This window comes from Panthera pardus, unplaced genomic scaffold (genome assembly GCF_024362965.1).
Source record: "Panthera pardus isolate Hobbes unplaced genomic scaffold, ASM2436296v1 HiC_scaffold_24, whole genome shotgun sequence".
Lineage (NCBI taxonomy): Eukaryota > Metazoa > Chordata > Mammalia > Carnivora > Felidae > Panthera > Panthera pardus.
Window position 1 is genome coordinate 75971537 of NW_026526810.1, and position 16495 is coordinate 75988031.

At 43.8% G+C, this 16495-nt stretch overlaps 1 long non-coding RNA gene across 5 annotated transcripts in view; it reads right to left on the reverse strand.

Moving 5' to 3' along the window:
- LOC109254308 (uncharacterized) overlaps window positions 1–14621 on the reverse strand; it is a 119111-nt gene extending 104490 nt beyond the window's left edge. The window contains exons 1-2 of one of the 5 annotated variants that reach the window (XR_008417175.1): window positions 13373–14621; window positions 9568–9654 (exon numbers count right to left, since the gene is read on the reverse strand). This is a non-coding gene — a long non-coding RNA (uncharacterized LOC109254308). Of the gene's footprint in view, window positions 1–9567; window positions 9655–12156; window positions 12211–13372 lie in introns of those variants that run through there. The other 4 variants (XR_008417172.1, XR_008417171.1, XR_008417174.1 and 1 more) reach the window with 4 other exon arrangements.
- Window positions 14622–16495: the final 1874 nt, after the last annotated feature.

Below are 16495 nucleotides of genomic sequence, written 5' to 3' on the forward strand. Positions count from 1 at the left end.
TGTTTGCCTTGGCAGGGTCCACAGAGCTCTTCTGGTCTAACCCCCTATTTTACTGAAGGAGAAACTGAGGCCTGGAGGAATGAAGGGCTTGCCTGAGGGTCACAGCTAGGCCCCTGGTAAGGGACAGAGCTGAGTCCAGATTTTTTTAGTCCATGTCCAGTATTCATCCTCCACACCACACCACACCACAGGCAGTGGTGGCTCGGCGTGAACCAATAGTGCCCCATCACCCATGACAGGTGGATGTTTTCCTAAGCATATAGGGAATGCAATATCTCAGTGAGAAACTAGTGAAGATCTTCTTGCAGTGAAGGGTCAAAAGATGGGGATTAATGTGCGCTGAGGAATAACCTGGCTCTTACTTTTGGTCACAAACCTCATGTAACTATACCTTTCTACCTGCTACCTGGAGAGAATCCAAAACGTGTACAATATTTCTTTCAAAAAGTGACATGTGTCAAGCAACCTGAGCAAATAATAAATTCAGTTATATAAAATGCAAGACACATGAATCTGACAAAGGATATCTGACCCTCTTCTGAGTAGGAAAAATGTATATTTAGGTGCCAAAATATTGATTTTGTGGGTTTAGGAGGAGGACAGGCAGGTTATTTCCAATCGGGACTAATCCAAAAGCCAAGATACATGCTCACTTAGAGGGCAAAAGCATCAAGTTCGTGGTGGACCATCAGTTACCCACCCAATAACAGTTCTCCTCTTCCTCACTGGCAGAGCTCCCATGTTGCCAGGACTGACAAAATGCCCAGTTTAAGTTTTTTTATGACTATGTGAGATGTAAGTAAAAGACACTGAGGCTTTCTAGAAAGCCCCCTTTGAAGAGACTAACTCAGATGGCAGGCCCTTTCTCTTCCTCTTTCTATACCTTCTAGATGCTGATCAAATGGCTGGAGCTCTAGAAACCATGCTATAAACATGGGCTGAAGAGTCACGCCAGGGATTTTGGAATGGTGAGCTGCAAAGACCTTAGGTCCCCCAAAATCTCATGGCACCACCACATTGGTCCTACACTGCCCACTTCTGGACATCTTTTTTTTTTTTAGAGAGAGAGAGAGAAAGTGAGAGCACATGTGCATGAGAGCATGGGAGGGGGGGGAGAGGGAGAGGGAGAGGGAGGGAGGGAGGGAGAGGGAGAGGGAGGGAGGGAGGGAGAGGGAGAGGGAGGGAGGGAGGGAGAGAGAGAGAGAGAGAGAGAGAGAGAGAGAGAGAGAACACATTTTAAGTAGGTTCCACGTCTAGCACTGAGCCCAAGGCAGGACTCCATCTCATGACCGTGAGATCATGACCTGAGCTGAAATCAAGAGTTGGAGGCTTAACTGACTAAGCCATCTTATTCGATGAGAGGGGAATAAAGATCTGTCTTGCTTAAACCAATTTTCAGATCGTCCAAGTACAGTTCCCAACTGATACAATCACACAGCATGATCGTGGCAAAGTAAGTTCTTTAGCCCTCTGTGTCTGTTTCTTCCTCTTTAAAATTGACTAAGAGTACTAACCAGATTTAACAAACATTTAATACAGTGTTTTAATATTCTGTTTACTGAAGCCCTGCAAAATTTTTGGAAATAGTCCAAAGGAGTGAGGGGGTAAATACATGGGTTTCTGAATGTCACCAATGTTCAATCGGAATAGTTCCTCTTTCATTTGATTTTTATATTCAGTTTCCAAGTAAGATTTTATCTGGATAGAGAAAAAAATAATTTAAAGGCAAAATAATTTGAAAATTACTGGCATGAAAAAACATTTAGTACTTCATGTGTGAGAAGGACACTTGGGGCATATCACTGCTCCTGAGAGGATACTTCTCCAACCTTGCCAATGGATCTGATGATGCCAGTTTGATGCTTCTTGAAACCAATATCCCATACTTGTAGACCAGTCTAAGGAGCAGTCTGGGGCCACCAAGCAGTACAAAATGCCCTGATCCATGCAAGAATAAAATCAGTCACCCCCAATACCTTCAAGCTGCATTCTAACTCCCTGAAGACTAATGAGCTGGAGAGCTGTGGGCAGCTGTGCTCTGAGGTGTTACATAAAGACTGGAGGAATCTAGGGAGCTGAATCCTTAAGGAAGGTATTTTGTTACTCAGTGGCTCTTGTTACCTCCCATAGTCCTGACCTCTCTAATCCATCAGACTTAATATACTTATTAATATACTTAATATAAAGACTTATACTTAAGTATACTTAATATACTTAATATACTTATTTATTCAAGGGTTCGGTAGTCTTCCACATGGGAAAAAGTTCCTAACTGGTTTTTTTTGTTGTTGTTTTTTGTTTTTGTTTGTTTTTTGTTTTTTGTTTTTTTTAGGAAGGGAAAGGGAGGAAAGGGAAGGAGGAAGAAGGAAAGAAACAGGAAAAGGGGAGGAAGGAAGGAAGGAAGGAAAGGGAGGGGAGGGAAGGGAAGGCAAGGGAAGGCAAGGAAGGAAGGCAAGGAAGGAAGGCAAGGAAGGAAGGCAAGGAAGGAAGGCAAGGAAGGAAGGCAAGGAAGGCAGGCAAGGAAGGCAGGCAAGGCAGGAAGGCAGGAAGGCAGGAAGGCAGGAAGGCAGGAAGGCAGGAAGGCAGGAAGGCAGGAAGTCCATCTCTGGGCCTTTCACACAACTTTGACTTCTAATCAGGCTCTGTCTTGGCAGAATATCTCACCTGGGACCTGGGGAAAGAGCTAAAGTACAAAGATCTTGGGGTCTTGGAAATCAGCAACTGTCTGGTTGAGCCCCCCACCCATCCACAGAAATCACTTCAGACCCTGAATCAAAAGTGATACACACAAGGCTCACTGATTATAGAAGGCTCCTATTCACACCATGCCACCTCAAATAATAAGCAGCAGCTGAGGGCTGAGGACCAAAGCCTGCTCAATCAGAGTCCCTGGAGCAATCCCAGACCCTGACTCCAAATTCTCCTTCCCATGACTCGATTTCAACTTTGACTTGCCAGCTAAGCTATAGCTGTCCTACTCAAGTCCTTGGCTCTGTTTCTCTGAACATGATCATTGCCCATCTATTCCTCTCACTTTGTTGGAGTCATGTCCCATTACTGAGCCCCAGGCCTTTCATGTGCCCTGTTTTTACTTAACCCTTGCTCACTCTGCACACTATCTCCAGCCTACATATGCGTCCACTCAGACCACTCCAGCTGCCCAAATTTAGACTCTTCTGGAAATAGTCAATCTCTTTCTTTCTTTCTTTCTTTTTTTTCTTTTCTTCTCATCTTTTCAAACATCTCCACACATTCAAATAGATCATTCAAATAACAGATACCCTATTTGCATTGCGTCTCACCTCTTTCTTTTCCACCCCAAGTCCACCTTTGCAAATACATCCTTCTGAGTAGGTTTTTGAATGATGATGAGGGAAATAAAAGAGGAAAGACGACATTAAAATTTAAGAGGAAAAATTTAGAGAGTAAGAAGAGGAGATGGAAGGTCTCTGTTTCCTATCAGATTCAGTGAGGCAGATGGAAGTGCTAAAATTTGTCTTTTGGCCCTCAGCATCTATTTCTGCCTGTTTCTATGCTCCCCTCTGCATCACAGGGGTTGGAAGGCTTAAAACCTTATTTTCCTGACTCCTTTTCTGCTGGGGTTAAAAAAACTTTTTTTTTTTTAATGTTTATTTAGTTTGAGAGAGAGGGAGAGACAGAGCATCAGCAGGGAAGGGCAGAGAGAGGGAGACATAGAATCCAAAGCAGGCTCCAGGCTCTGAGCTGTCAGCACAGAGCCCAACGCGGGGCTTGAACTCATGAACCTCGAGATCATGACCTGAGCTGAAGTTGGACGTTTAACTGACTGAGTCACCCAGGTGCCCCTCTGCTAGGGTTTTAGATATGATTTATCGTCTGCCATTAAAATGTACTCATGTGTTATCTGGCATGCAGAAGGGAAGTGGAGATCATTCTTTCTGGGATAGCAGTGACTGATGAGCCTGTTCCCACAAACACAAGCTTTTGCAGTGGCCAGACTCCATGTTATACTTTCTAATGACCAGACTCAAGGGTAATGAGCAGTTGTCATGCTAGCCACAGTTTCCTGACCTCTGGTTAATTGTAGAGAGTAGATGAAAGAGAGAATTACTGGATTCAGTAAAGTGGATCAAGCCACATGCCCTTGGCAGGAAGAGCTCCAGCTACTTAACCTCTCTCTTCTCCCCACCCCACCCCCAAATAACTGAGACACTATTCCTTATAAATGAACTTTAATATAGATAGTATTGGAATAACTGCTATTTGCGGGATGCAAGTCTGGTTCAATGTTCAAAAGTCAATCCACGTAGTCAACCATATTAATGAAGAGGAAATTTCATGTGCCTGTATCAATTGATGCAGAAAAAACATTTGATAAAAATTCAATACCTATTTGCAATTTAAAAAAAAACTCTCAGAAAACTAGGAACAGCAGTTTGATAAAGAATGCCGACAAAAAAAGATTGAATGTTTTTCCCCAAAGATCAGGTACAAGGTAAAGATGTCAGCAAAAATGTATGCTCTCACCACTGCTATTCCTGTGATCTAGCCAGCTTAATAAGGCAAGAAAAGAAAATAGAGGCATACAGATAAGACAAAAGAACTAAAAATATCCCTATTTGCAGATGCCATCATGGTCTACATAGAAAATCCTAAGGAATCTTAAAAAAACATTCTTCAAACTAGTAAGTTCAGCAAGATCGCAGATATAAGATCAACATACAAAAATCAGTTGTAACAAAAGAAAAATTAATTGCACTTCTATATTCTTACAGTGAATTTGTGGAAACAAATTAAAAATACAGTACCATTTATAACTACTCAAAAAAATATAGCAATGGAGTGATGGCTGTTCACAGGTCTCTTGGCTGCTAGAGAGCCCCATTCTGAGATAAGACACCTCTCCATCCTGACTCTAGTAAAGAGGTCAGGAAACCTTGAGTAAGAGTGGAGGTACTAATTTCGGGCAGTTAATTACATTCTTTCAGCATCCATCTCCCTGAAGTTTTCACTGGGCAAATCCTTCAGGAGGACATCCCCATTAGCTATTCATTTTTCTTTCGCACTGACTGGAGAATGAAGTGACTGTTGGCGGTGTCACACAACTCGTTGAAATTCACCCCTGGGTGAAGTGATCCTCAAATAATTACCAAATGTAGTTCAGGTAACTGAATTAGTGAATTACACTGGCTCCTTTGAGATGAAAGGCTCTTTAGGAATGTGAAATACTTTGGTTCTTTGTTATTAATAACCTGAACAATGAAAGACCCCAAAGTAGTATTCAATATGCTCCAGGAATGGGCTGACTAAAATTAGAGAATGCAATTGATTTTCATTTTCCATACTTTTCATTTTCTATCCTTTTCATTTCAGTAGTCAGGACTGAATACCACAAGTCATCAAATCCTCTCTGATGTTAATAAGGCATCAACTACAGAACTCTGAGAAGAGAAAAATTCAGCCAAAGTGTGGCAAGCAGGTGGTTCTCCTTTCTATGATTTATTACCATTTCCTCTCACTCACCCTGTTACAATACTCTGTGGGTGAAAACTTCCTACATCCTACCGGCTTTCATTTTCTTCTGCCTTAGTCTAATTTTCCAGAATTAAGGGTCTCAATTACTCTTCCACCCTTCAGACAAACAATTGCACCCATGACTTGTGCCCAGCAAAGAAAAGTAGGATGCCCTCAGCTTAGTGCTCTGCCCTGGGTATGAAGAAGACAGAAGCATAGAGGCGAATCCCCAGCAGACAGCTTGACCTTGGGGCAGGAGGAATGGGAAGTGGTAGGGAGAGGGCTTAGGGCTGGCAATGAAACCCCACCCTATCTGAGGTCAGTAGAGAGCTGCAGAAGGTGGAGATGCTGGGCCCTACTCCTGCTAGACAGGGGTGTCCCCCATTTACTGAATTAGATCTACAGTTCCTCATTTTCAGTTTTCATTTTTATTTTTATTTTTTTTTTTAATGTTTATTTATTTTTGAGAGACAGAGACACAGACAGAGCCCGAGCAGGGGAGGGCAGAGAGAGAGGGAGGCAGAGAATCTGAAGCAGTCTCCAGTCTCTGACCTGTCAGCACAGAGCCTGATGGAGGGCTCAAACCCACAAGCCACAAGATCATGACCTGAACCGAAGTTGGACACCCAACCAACGGAGCCACCCAGGCATCCCTCAGTTTTGATTTTTAAAGCATTGAGGGCTTTTCTATTTCTCTTCCTTGCTTTCAAAATATCCTTTTTTTTTTAAGTTTATATACTTATTTTGAGAGATACAGAGAGCATAAACAGGGGAGGTGCAGAGAGAGAGAGGGAGAGAGAGAATCCCAAGCAGGCTCCATGCTCCGTGCACAGCCCAATGTGGGGCTTGATCTCACAACCTGAGCCAGTATCAAGAGTAGGACCCTTGACCAACTGAGCCACCCACGCACCCCTCAAAATATCTTTTTAAGTGTAATTTATTCGGTTTGGAATTGGAATAGGTAATACACTCACATCGTTCAGAAGTCAAAGGCATATAATTTTATACAGTGATGCCTCCCTTCCACGCACATGCTCTAGCCTTCCAGTTCCTCTCCAGAGGCTTCAGTATCACTGATTTCCTACTTTTCCTTTCAGAAACATACAAGTAAACTTGGGCAAAGCACCTCCCACCATCTTCTGTTTACACAAATAGTAACTTACTATCCTGTTCCATTCCTTACTTATACTTAGTATGTATCAGAGATCACACAAGTAACAAAGAGCTCCTCAATCCTCCTCCATGACAAGTAGCAACCCATTATAATAACATAGGACCATTTGTCTAACCATCAGTGGTTATTTCTCTCCCGTTAGTGATCATTTCCACTATTTCCAATTTTTTGATGCTACAAATAACGCTGCAATGAATAATCTTGTTCAATAAGGGATTCCCACATCAAGAAATATGTCTGTAATTTAATAGAATTGCTACTAATAGAATTAGTACAAACAATTCATATAATTTCTGAATCAAAGATTATACATATTTGTAATTTTGATAGATAACTTCCAAAGTGCCAATCTATGTCACCTAACACAATATCCTTTACGTTTGTATTGTGCTGTTGGTCTTTTTCTTACTGGTTATGTAGGAACAAGTTGCAGATATGTTTCCCAATTTGCCCATTGACTTTTGACACCACTTATGGTTGTTTTTGCACGCATAGTTTTGAAAACATGGTTGAATTTTTCAATCTTTTATTTTATATCTGCTATAATTTGTGTCATATCTTAAAAGGTTTTCTTTGGGGGGTGCCTGAGTGGCTCAGTCAGTTAAGTATCTGACTTCACCTCAGGTCATCATCTCTTGGTTTGTGAGTTCAAGCCCTGCATCAGGCTCTGTCTTGACAGCTCAGAGCCTGGAGCCTGCTTCAGATTCTGTGTCTCCCTGTCTCTCTGCCCACCCCCCGCTCATGCTTGCTCACTCTCTCTCTCTCTCTCAAAAATAAATAAACATTAAAAAAATTTTAAGTTTTCTTTGGTCATAAATTACAAGAATATAGTCCATATTTCTTTTCATATTTTTGTGGTTTCACATTTTTATATTTAAAATCTTTGACCCATTCAGAATTTCTTTGGTAAAGTGTGAGGTATGGTTTCAAATTTATTTATGTATTTATTATTATAGCTGGCTACCGTGTTGTCCAAACAGCATTGATAAAACATCTAGTTTTCCTCAGTGATTTGAAATGAGACTTTTATTATATGTTAAATCCCCCTATGTTTAGGGCTCTACTTCTTGATATTGATTCTGTTTCATTTCTCTCTTCATGAGCCAGTGGTACCCTATTTTAATTTTTTAGAATTGAACTATAATCAGCAAGGGAAAATAAAAGCAAAAACGAACTACTGGGACCTCATCAAGGTAAAAAGCTTCTGCCCAGCAAAGGAAACAATCAACAAAACTAAAAGGCAACTAATGGAATGGGAGAAGATATTTGGAAGTGACATATCAGATAAAGGGTTGGCATCTAAAATCTATAAATAACTTACCAAACCAATACCCCAAAAAACAAAAAATCCAGTGAAGAAATGGGCAGAAGACTTTTCCAAAGAAGATATCCAAATGACTAACAGACACATGAACAAATGCTCAATCAACATCACTCATCATCAGGGAAATACAAATCAAAACCATAATGAGATACCACCTCACACCCATCAGAATGGCTAAAATTAACAACTCAGGAAACAGCAGATGTTGGTGAGGATGTGAAAAAGGGCAACCCTCTTACGCTGTTGGTGGGAATGCAAACTGGTGCGGCCACTCTGGAGAAAAGTGTGGCGGCTCCTCAAAAAATTAAAAATAGAACTACCCTATGACCCAGCAATTACACTACTAGGAATTTATCCAAAGGATACAAAAATGCTGATTCAAAGGGGCACATGCACCCCAATGTTTACAGCAGCACTATCAACAGTAGCCAAATTATGGAAAGAGCCCAAATATCCACCAGCTGACGAATGGATTAAGAAGATGTGGTGTGTATGTGTGTGTATATATATACATATATATATATGTGTGTGTATATATATACATATATATGTGTGTGTGTATATATATATATATATATATATATATATATATATATACACATACATCCACAATGGAATACTGCTCAGCAATGAAAAAGAATGAAATCTCACCATTTGCAACAACATGGATGGAACTGGAGGGTATGATGTTAAATGAAATAAGTTAGTTGGAGAAAGACAGATACCATATCACTCATATGTGGAATGTGAGAAACTTAACAGATGAACATAAGGGAAGTGAAGGAAAAATAAGATAAAAACAGAGAGGGAGGCAAACCAGAAGAGACTTAAGTACAGAGAACAAACTGAGGGTTGATGGGGGTGGGTTAAATGGGTGACTGGCATTAAGGAGGGTGCTTTTTGGGATGAGCACTGGGTGTCATACGTAAGAGATGAAATCACCGGTTCTACTCCTGAAGCTAAGACTACACTGTATGTTAACATAACTTGAGAATAAAAAAAAAAGAAAAAAACAAAACAAAACAAAGTTAACTATAATTAATTGTACTTCAATTTTAAAGCTTTACTGATGTATCTCCCCAAAGAGACTTTTCCTTTGGGTCAGTGATCCAATGGAAATGAGGTTTCTTCTCTGGGTCTTATAACTTTGTTTACTTTCCCTCAAATAGCTCAAGACCAATTTTTTCTTAATCTTCCAGAAAAAGAAATTTTGCTTCTACCATCTGAGTGGCACAGTCAAATAAATGAAATAACCTTGGGCCTCTAAGGAGAAGACCACGGGAATACCGTATTTTACTTTTCCAAGTCCTAGTGCATGACAAGAACTCAGACAACATGCTCTTTTGTTTCAAAGGCCATCACTTTAAAATCAAGTTATAATTGACAAATATTTATTATATGGCAAGTTGTTTCAGTTATGCTGAATGCTTTTGGCCTCAAGCCATAGAAAGAGATTCAAGCATCTTTAAACAATAAGGAAATGCATTAATTGCAATAATTGTAATTCTTAAGGGGCAGAGAGCTGGGTAGGCAGTTTCAGTGGCCCAGCTATGTGATTACAGATCTAGGCTCTTACCATCTTTCTGCTTTGCCATCCTCAGGCTTCAACTCCTTCTCAAGGTGATGGCAAGATGGCTTCAGTTATTTCCAGACATGACAAGACCTTGAGAAAGAAGAGACAACATCTCTTTTGTTCGCTTAGGAGCAAGAAAACATTTCTCAAAAGTCTCCCACGTCTCATTGGCCAGAATTGGGTGACATGCCCATCCCTGAATCGACCTCTGGCAACAGGAATGTGATTACCTTCAGGCCCATCAGACCCACCCTTGGCCTGGGGAAGGGTGAGTTTCCTCTAAGGCACATTGCTGCTTAGAATACATCTACTGCACAAAACCTGGATTTGAGTAGTAATGGAAAATTGGTCATTGGTGCTGATAATGCTTATCATGAAAAGTGCTATGTATGTAATTTACAGGTGCTATGGGGGTTCTAAAGAATGAGCAACTTCAAGGGGGAAGGGTAGAATAAACAGGGAATATTCCAGCTGAGCTTTAAAAGATAAGCAGGTAATGGAGGAAGAACAGCCAGTCAGGCGAGACACTGTACAAAGGACAGAGAGGACATTGGGCTGGCACACTGAGGTTCTGTCAAGCTGTTGAATTTGGTGGGGAGCCGCTGCTTTACCCAAGGCACACCTGAGGGGAAACTTTGGGCTAGACAGCAACCTCAGTTTGCACACTTTCAGAGATGTTATCAGTGGATACCATCCCTAAGAAGTTCTGGCAGCAGTTAAAGTTAATTGTGGCAAGCACAAAATAGCAAATCATTAATTAACCTTCTAAGGTCACAGACCGCATCTCAGAGACCACTATGTCTCTTCTCTCACTTCACAATCAAGCTCCTTGCAAAAAGATACCCACACTAACAATCTTCTCACTTTCATTCAATCCTCAACCCCAACCCACGGATGTTAAGGACATGGCGGTTGCTCCTGCTAAGGTCACCAGTGGCCTCAATAATTGCAAGACACAAAACAGAATAAAACCAACAACATGGGGTGCCTAGATGGCTCAGTCGGTTAAGCGGCCGACTCTTGATTCCGGCTCAGGTCATGATCTACCGGTTTGTGAGATCGAATCCTACATCAGGTTCTACAATGACAGCCTGATGCCGGGAGGCTGCTTGGTATCCCTCTCTCCCTTTCTCTCCACCCCTCCCCTGCTCCCATGCATTTTCTCTCTCAAAATAAATAAACTTTAAAAAAAAAAAAAACACCGCCAACAAAAAGACTCCTTCACATTCTACCTTGTCACCATACTGAACTATTTATAATTCACTAATTACATTGATTAACATCTTTAGGGACCAAGGCAGGGAAAATATGCTTTCTTTCTCCCACTTCTGTGTAAAATTCAAATTTAAAACTATCTTAAATCATATTTGTTCCACAAGGACTTCATTTTTTTGAAGTATCAAATTCTTTCAAAAACAAAATCAGTCTCTCTTCCTCTCAGTACCCCTGTTTGTTGCTTATTTAAGCACACACATGGTCCACCAGTAGAGTAATCCAACAATGAACACATTTGCATCCTGTTTGTACTGGGTTGAACGGTGTTCCCCAAAAAGGTGTATCCACCCAGAACCTCAGAATGTAAACTTATTTGGCCTTTGCAGATGTAATTAAGGTAAAGGTCTTCAGGTGAGATCATCCTGGATTAGGGAGACCTCTACGTCCAACAACAAGTCCTTATAAGAGATGGAAACAGAGAATTGTAAGCCATGTAACACCATGTGAAGACAAAGGCAGAGAATGGAGCAATGTATCTACAAGCCAAGGAACACCAAGAATTACTGACAGCCACCAGAAGATAGGAGAGAAGCATGGAACAGATTCTCCCTCAGAGCCTCTAGCAGAAACCAACCCTGCTGCCCCTTTGATCTCAGACTTCTGGCCTCCAGAGCTGTGAGAAAATACACTTCTGTTATTTCAAGTCATCCTGCTTATGGTAATTTGTTACATCAAGGGCAAGGCATTCTTGCAACCCATACTCATGCTTGCAGACGCCTCGTACACGCGCGCACACACACACACACACACACACGGCATATATACACATATTGCTCACACTTGTCCAGAAAGATCAATGGCCCAATTGCCCAGGAACCAAGGCCTAAACCCATTTCCCCACTAGCTGGGTTTCCAGAGAGCCAAAACCCCTTCCCAGTATTTAATGGGCTCACTTCCCCCCAACATTTACATACCCAGTTCACCAAGGAATGGCTAAAGGAGACTGGGTGCCTTGAGTGGGGACACAGGGTTACTGCCAGGGTCCCCATCACTACTCAGTAACTGTGAATGAGTAGACCATATGAATAAAATGGGCCGCTGGGGGGGCCCCTGGGTGGTTTGACCAGCCTTAGGATAAAGTCAAAACATTTTGTTCTGGAGTCTCAGACGTCCACAGCAAAGGCCTGAGGCAGAGGCAAACCAGAACACGGGATCTCTCCTCCCTGGAAAGTTAACCTTCCACCCTCACCCACCCCTTTCCCAATTCTCCCCTCACCCTGTGAAAGCTCCCAGCCAGCCCAGGCAGTGACCCACCCACTCCGGCTTACTTCCCATTCGTTTCACTCAGTCATTCAACAAACATCCACAGGCACCTACTGTGTGTCAGTCACGGTGCCAGGCCCTGGAGATCCAGGGATGCCATGCACCGCCTGCTTGCCAGACCCCGCCGGGGAGAGTGTAGGAGCCTCCCTCTGCTCCTCTCATTCCAGGCACGCTCCACACAAGGCCCTCTCTTCAGAGAACCATGGCTTCTCCATTTCTTCTTTCAGAGGCCTCCCCCTGGTGCAGGAGCAGTGGCTCAGAAAATCTGTCTTTTCAGTTGCATTATAGGATTTTTTTTTTTTTTTTAAAGCAGCAGCGGCAGCAGGGGCAGCGCCTTACCTTCCAAGAAGCCTGTGGCTTAGGCTAATATTTACATGTATTTGCATTTCCTTTGTACACAAGGATGGGGAAAGGGTGGGGAAGGGAGTTTTGCCAAAGAAGGAACATGCACCCTGAGCCAATCCTCAAAGTACTATTGCAGTTGCCAATTGAAAATCAAGAAGCAACTTGTTTAGCTAAAACTCAGGTGATTTCTATCACTCCCACCCTGGCTCTCCTCCCCGCTGCAAACTCCTGGCTCCTCAGCTGGCCTGTGTATCTGTTCGAGTCAGGTGTGGGCGAGCTCTATTTTGTCTTGGTCTTACATGCACTGGAAATTGTCTTTCTCCCCTAATTCTTCACGTTTTGGTTATTTTCAGAGAACTCTGTGGGCACCCTCTGGTGGCTGACTGAAAATTTTACCTGCAAAAGTTGCAGTTTAGCAGGATGTTGCAGGCTCCCTTTGGCAGTCACACTCTTTGGTTGGAGGTTAGAAGCTATAAGCTTATTTGCTGTGCTTTGTACTACGTCTTTCCTCACACGATACTTGAGCTGGAGGCCAGGACAATAGCTCTGCCCGCTCCGGAGGAAAGACACCTTACAGAAAGGGCAGAGCAGGGGCGTCTGGGTGGCTCAGGTCATGATCTCTGGGTTCGTGAATTTGAGCCCTGCGTCGGGCTTTGTGCTGCCAGCTCAGAGCCTGAAAAGCCTGCTTCGGATTCTGTGTCTCCCTCTCTCTCTGCTCCTCCCCGGCTTGTGCTCTGCCTCTCTCTCTCTCAAAAATAAATAAAGATTAAAAAAAATTTTTTTGAAAGGAAAGGAAAGGAAAGAAAGCAAGCAAGCAAGGGAGGGCAGAGCAAAGAAACGGCATGAATTGTGGTTTGCAGTTTTTCCAGGTCAGCCCAGATGAGGAGGATGAGGGCAGCCTTCTTTGGGCTCTCAGAGGACTCACCTCCAGAGGAAAACTCACTGTATCTCAAGGGCAGGCCAGGCTCCTGGAACGGTTCTCGTCCCAGAATTCCTGTTCCTCCACCAGTCCAAGGGGCAACCATTCCTGAGACTCTTCCTGATCTTAGAGAAGGGGTGGGGCTGAAGGGAGGGAGGAGTAGAAGCGGGAAGAACTGTCCACCTGAGGATGACCACTCTCAGGCCTTAAAATCAGAAGATCTGACGAGCATTGCTGTTCTGTCAACACAATAAATACCACCACCTGATATTCCTTAGCTCTTTCTCCAAGGATTTCATTAGCCTCAGGTCACTTCCCAAAGCCAGTTCATGTTACCTTCATTTTATAAAAAGAGGCCCCAGGAGGTTAACTACTAATGCGACTTTCTCCAGCTTGTCAGCATGGGCCAAGATGGTGTCTTCTCTACTGCCTGCTGGTGTTCTGGAATATTTACCACTAGCTGCTGTGGGTCTCAGCCACATCCTGCCCCTGAGTCTATCAAAGCAAGCCACCCAGGAACAGGCAAATCGTGATGAGGCCTTTGTAAGGCAAGATCTTAATTTAAGGAAGGGTATACTTGAGGCACAGGAGAATGGCAATATCGCAAGTGGGTTCCAGAAGCTGGAAGGACAACCAGGTTGCTCAGATTCCAGACTCCTTCGTCTTAGGCCTAAGTCACATCATTAACTGGGAAGCAAAGAAGCGTTGTCTACCAGAAACAATCCTCTTTATTGCTGCCATTTTTCATTTGCTTTCTTTCCACAACCAGGCCCCAGGGCAGAAGGGAAGCCCCGCTCCCGGTGAGCCATCAGTCACCCCACACTGGCCGTGGCAGCCCTGTTCTGCCCAGCTGGGTCTGAGAATGCCGCTGGGGGCAGTGGGAGGGGAATAATGTCTTTGGTGGACGGCCTCGAAGCTAAGATAAGACTGGGACAGAGCAGAAAACAAAGAAGTCCGTGTGACCACAAGGTCAGGGAACAGACAGCTCAACTACCCACAGAGCCACCCGCCCAGAGGCAGGGCAGTCAAGGATCTCCTGCTAAATCTGAACTGAGCTCATGGATTTCTCCCTCTAGCTAGTGCTTCCAGCAGAATGCAAATACTGTTACTGTAGGCCCCAGACACTCACGCAGGGATGGAGAAGGCATCTTGATCATCACAACTGAGGGAGTGCTCCCTAAGTGCAGCCACCTCCCACTCTAAACCCTTCATCTAGGGGCGCCTGGGTGGCTAAGTCACTGAGCAGCTGACTTCGGCTCAGGTCATGATCTCACAGTTCATGAGTTCGAGCCCCGCGTCAGGCTTGCTGCTGTCAGCACGGAGCCTGCTTCAGATCCTCTGTCACCCCCTCTCTCTGCCTCTCCCCTGCTTGTGCTCTATCAAAAATAAATTAACATTAAAAAAATACATTTAAACCCTTCACCTAGATGAATTCATTAGTCTCCATGACAGCCAAATAAAGGAGGTGCATGCTGTTATTACCCCCCCAGAAAAGGACACCACGACACAGAGATTCTTGCCCCACATAATGCATATTGTCGCTGGTGGAGTCAGGATTCAAACCCAGCGGCCTGGCTCCAGAGCCTGTTCTCTTCAACCGCTTCATCCCACTGTTTCCCTACGTGTGTGTCAAGGGCTCCTTTATCCTTCACAAAAGCTGCACATCGTATGCACTGCTATCTCCGTTTTACTGATGAGAAAATGGAGTCATAGAGGCGTTAAACAGGGTTACACGGCCAGCAAGGGGCAGAGTCAGAATTTGAATCGAGGCAGCTAGACTCCTGAACCCCAGCTCTAACCATCACATTCTACCACCTCCCTCTAAGCGAGGGCAATTCTCCAAAGCTTCCACTCATTGGGTTTTGCAGATTTCCTCCTAGACAGTGGCAAACACCACTCTGGCTTTGGGGCTGGCCCTGAAGCCCAGGGAGTAGCCCTCCTCCCCTCCTAAAGGCAGATCGGAAAAGGCTCCTCCCTGTCTGCACACCGCTCCAGGGATGGGCTCATTGCCTCATGCCTCTGACTGGCTAGGCAATATCAGTCTTGATTCTGTCCAGGTCACCCAGGGTTTACCTGCCTCTCTGGGGCTTCCAGCCCTGGGAAAGTATTTCACTCTTCCTTACCCAGATTATTCCAATTTCTCTGGAAGCCCAAATATTTATTTTATGGGACATAAAGGCAAATCCAGCTCCTCCACTGGGTATCAGGCTCCCCAGGGCTCCCCTGAGGCAGCCACTTAGGAAATTGGGGAATGAGTAGGTCAGTCACAGTCCTGCTCCTGAGCTGAGGGGCCAGCACTCAAAGGGCATTACTACATTTTACTTTTCTGATTAAGAAATGTCTTAAGCAAATTCTCCTCCTTTCTAATTGATCATGTATCTGGCTATCTTCCAAAATTGACACTGGCCTTCGTCTTCTAAGGTTTGTGTTCTGCTGAGTTGGGCAGTTGAGTTTTATCAAACAGGATCAACGCCATGATATCAACTTCAAATTGCCAGGTACCCTTGCTGGATGTCTTCCATTTGTCCCTCCATATCTCCCTTCACACTTCCCCCAGGGTGCTGACCTATAAGGACAATATCAATAGGTTCCTTGTTCTCTGGCTTTCATTGGTTTCATCCAGTTGGAGGTCACTGGCAGTAAATAAGTAGGCAGGAGGAGAGAGAGGTCAGAGTGTTTATCCTGCCAGCTTACCCTGAGTTATCTGAGTGCCTCTATGGAGGCCATAACATATATTTATACTCTTGTATCCACTGGTAACAACTTACCTCAAACAGTAACTTAAAACAATAACAATCACTTATTCTATTGATGAACCTACAATTTGGATGAGGCTTAGAGAGGCAACTCAACTCTCTTCCGTGTGGAATAGGCCCGGGCAGGGTGACTGGGGCTAGAGAATCCACTTCCAAGATGGCTGGCAAGTTGGTGCTGGTTATCTTCTGATCATCTGGGGGAACTTAGGGCTGCTAACAGAGACCTTTAGTTCTCCAGAAGGGCCTCTCCTTGGGGCTGTTAGACTTCCTCCCAGCAAAGTGAGTGGTCCAAGAGGAAGGTAATGGCAGCTCCCAATCTCTTAAGGCCTGGGCCCAGAAACTGGGACAACATCACTTCCACCATGATCTTGGT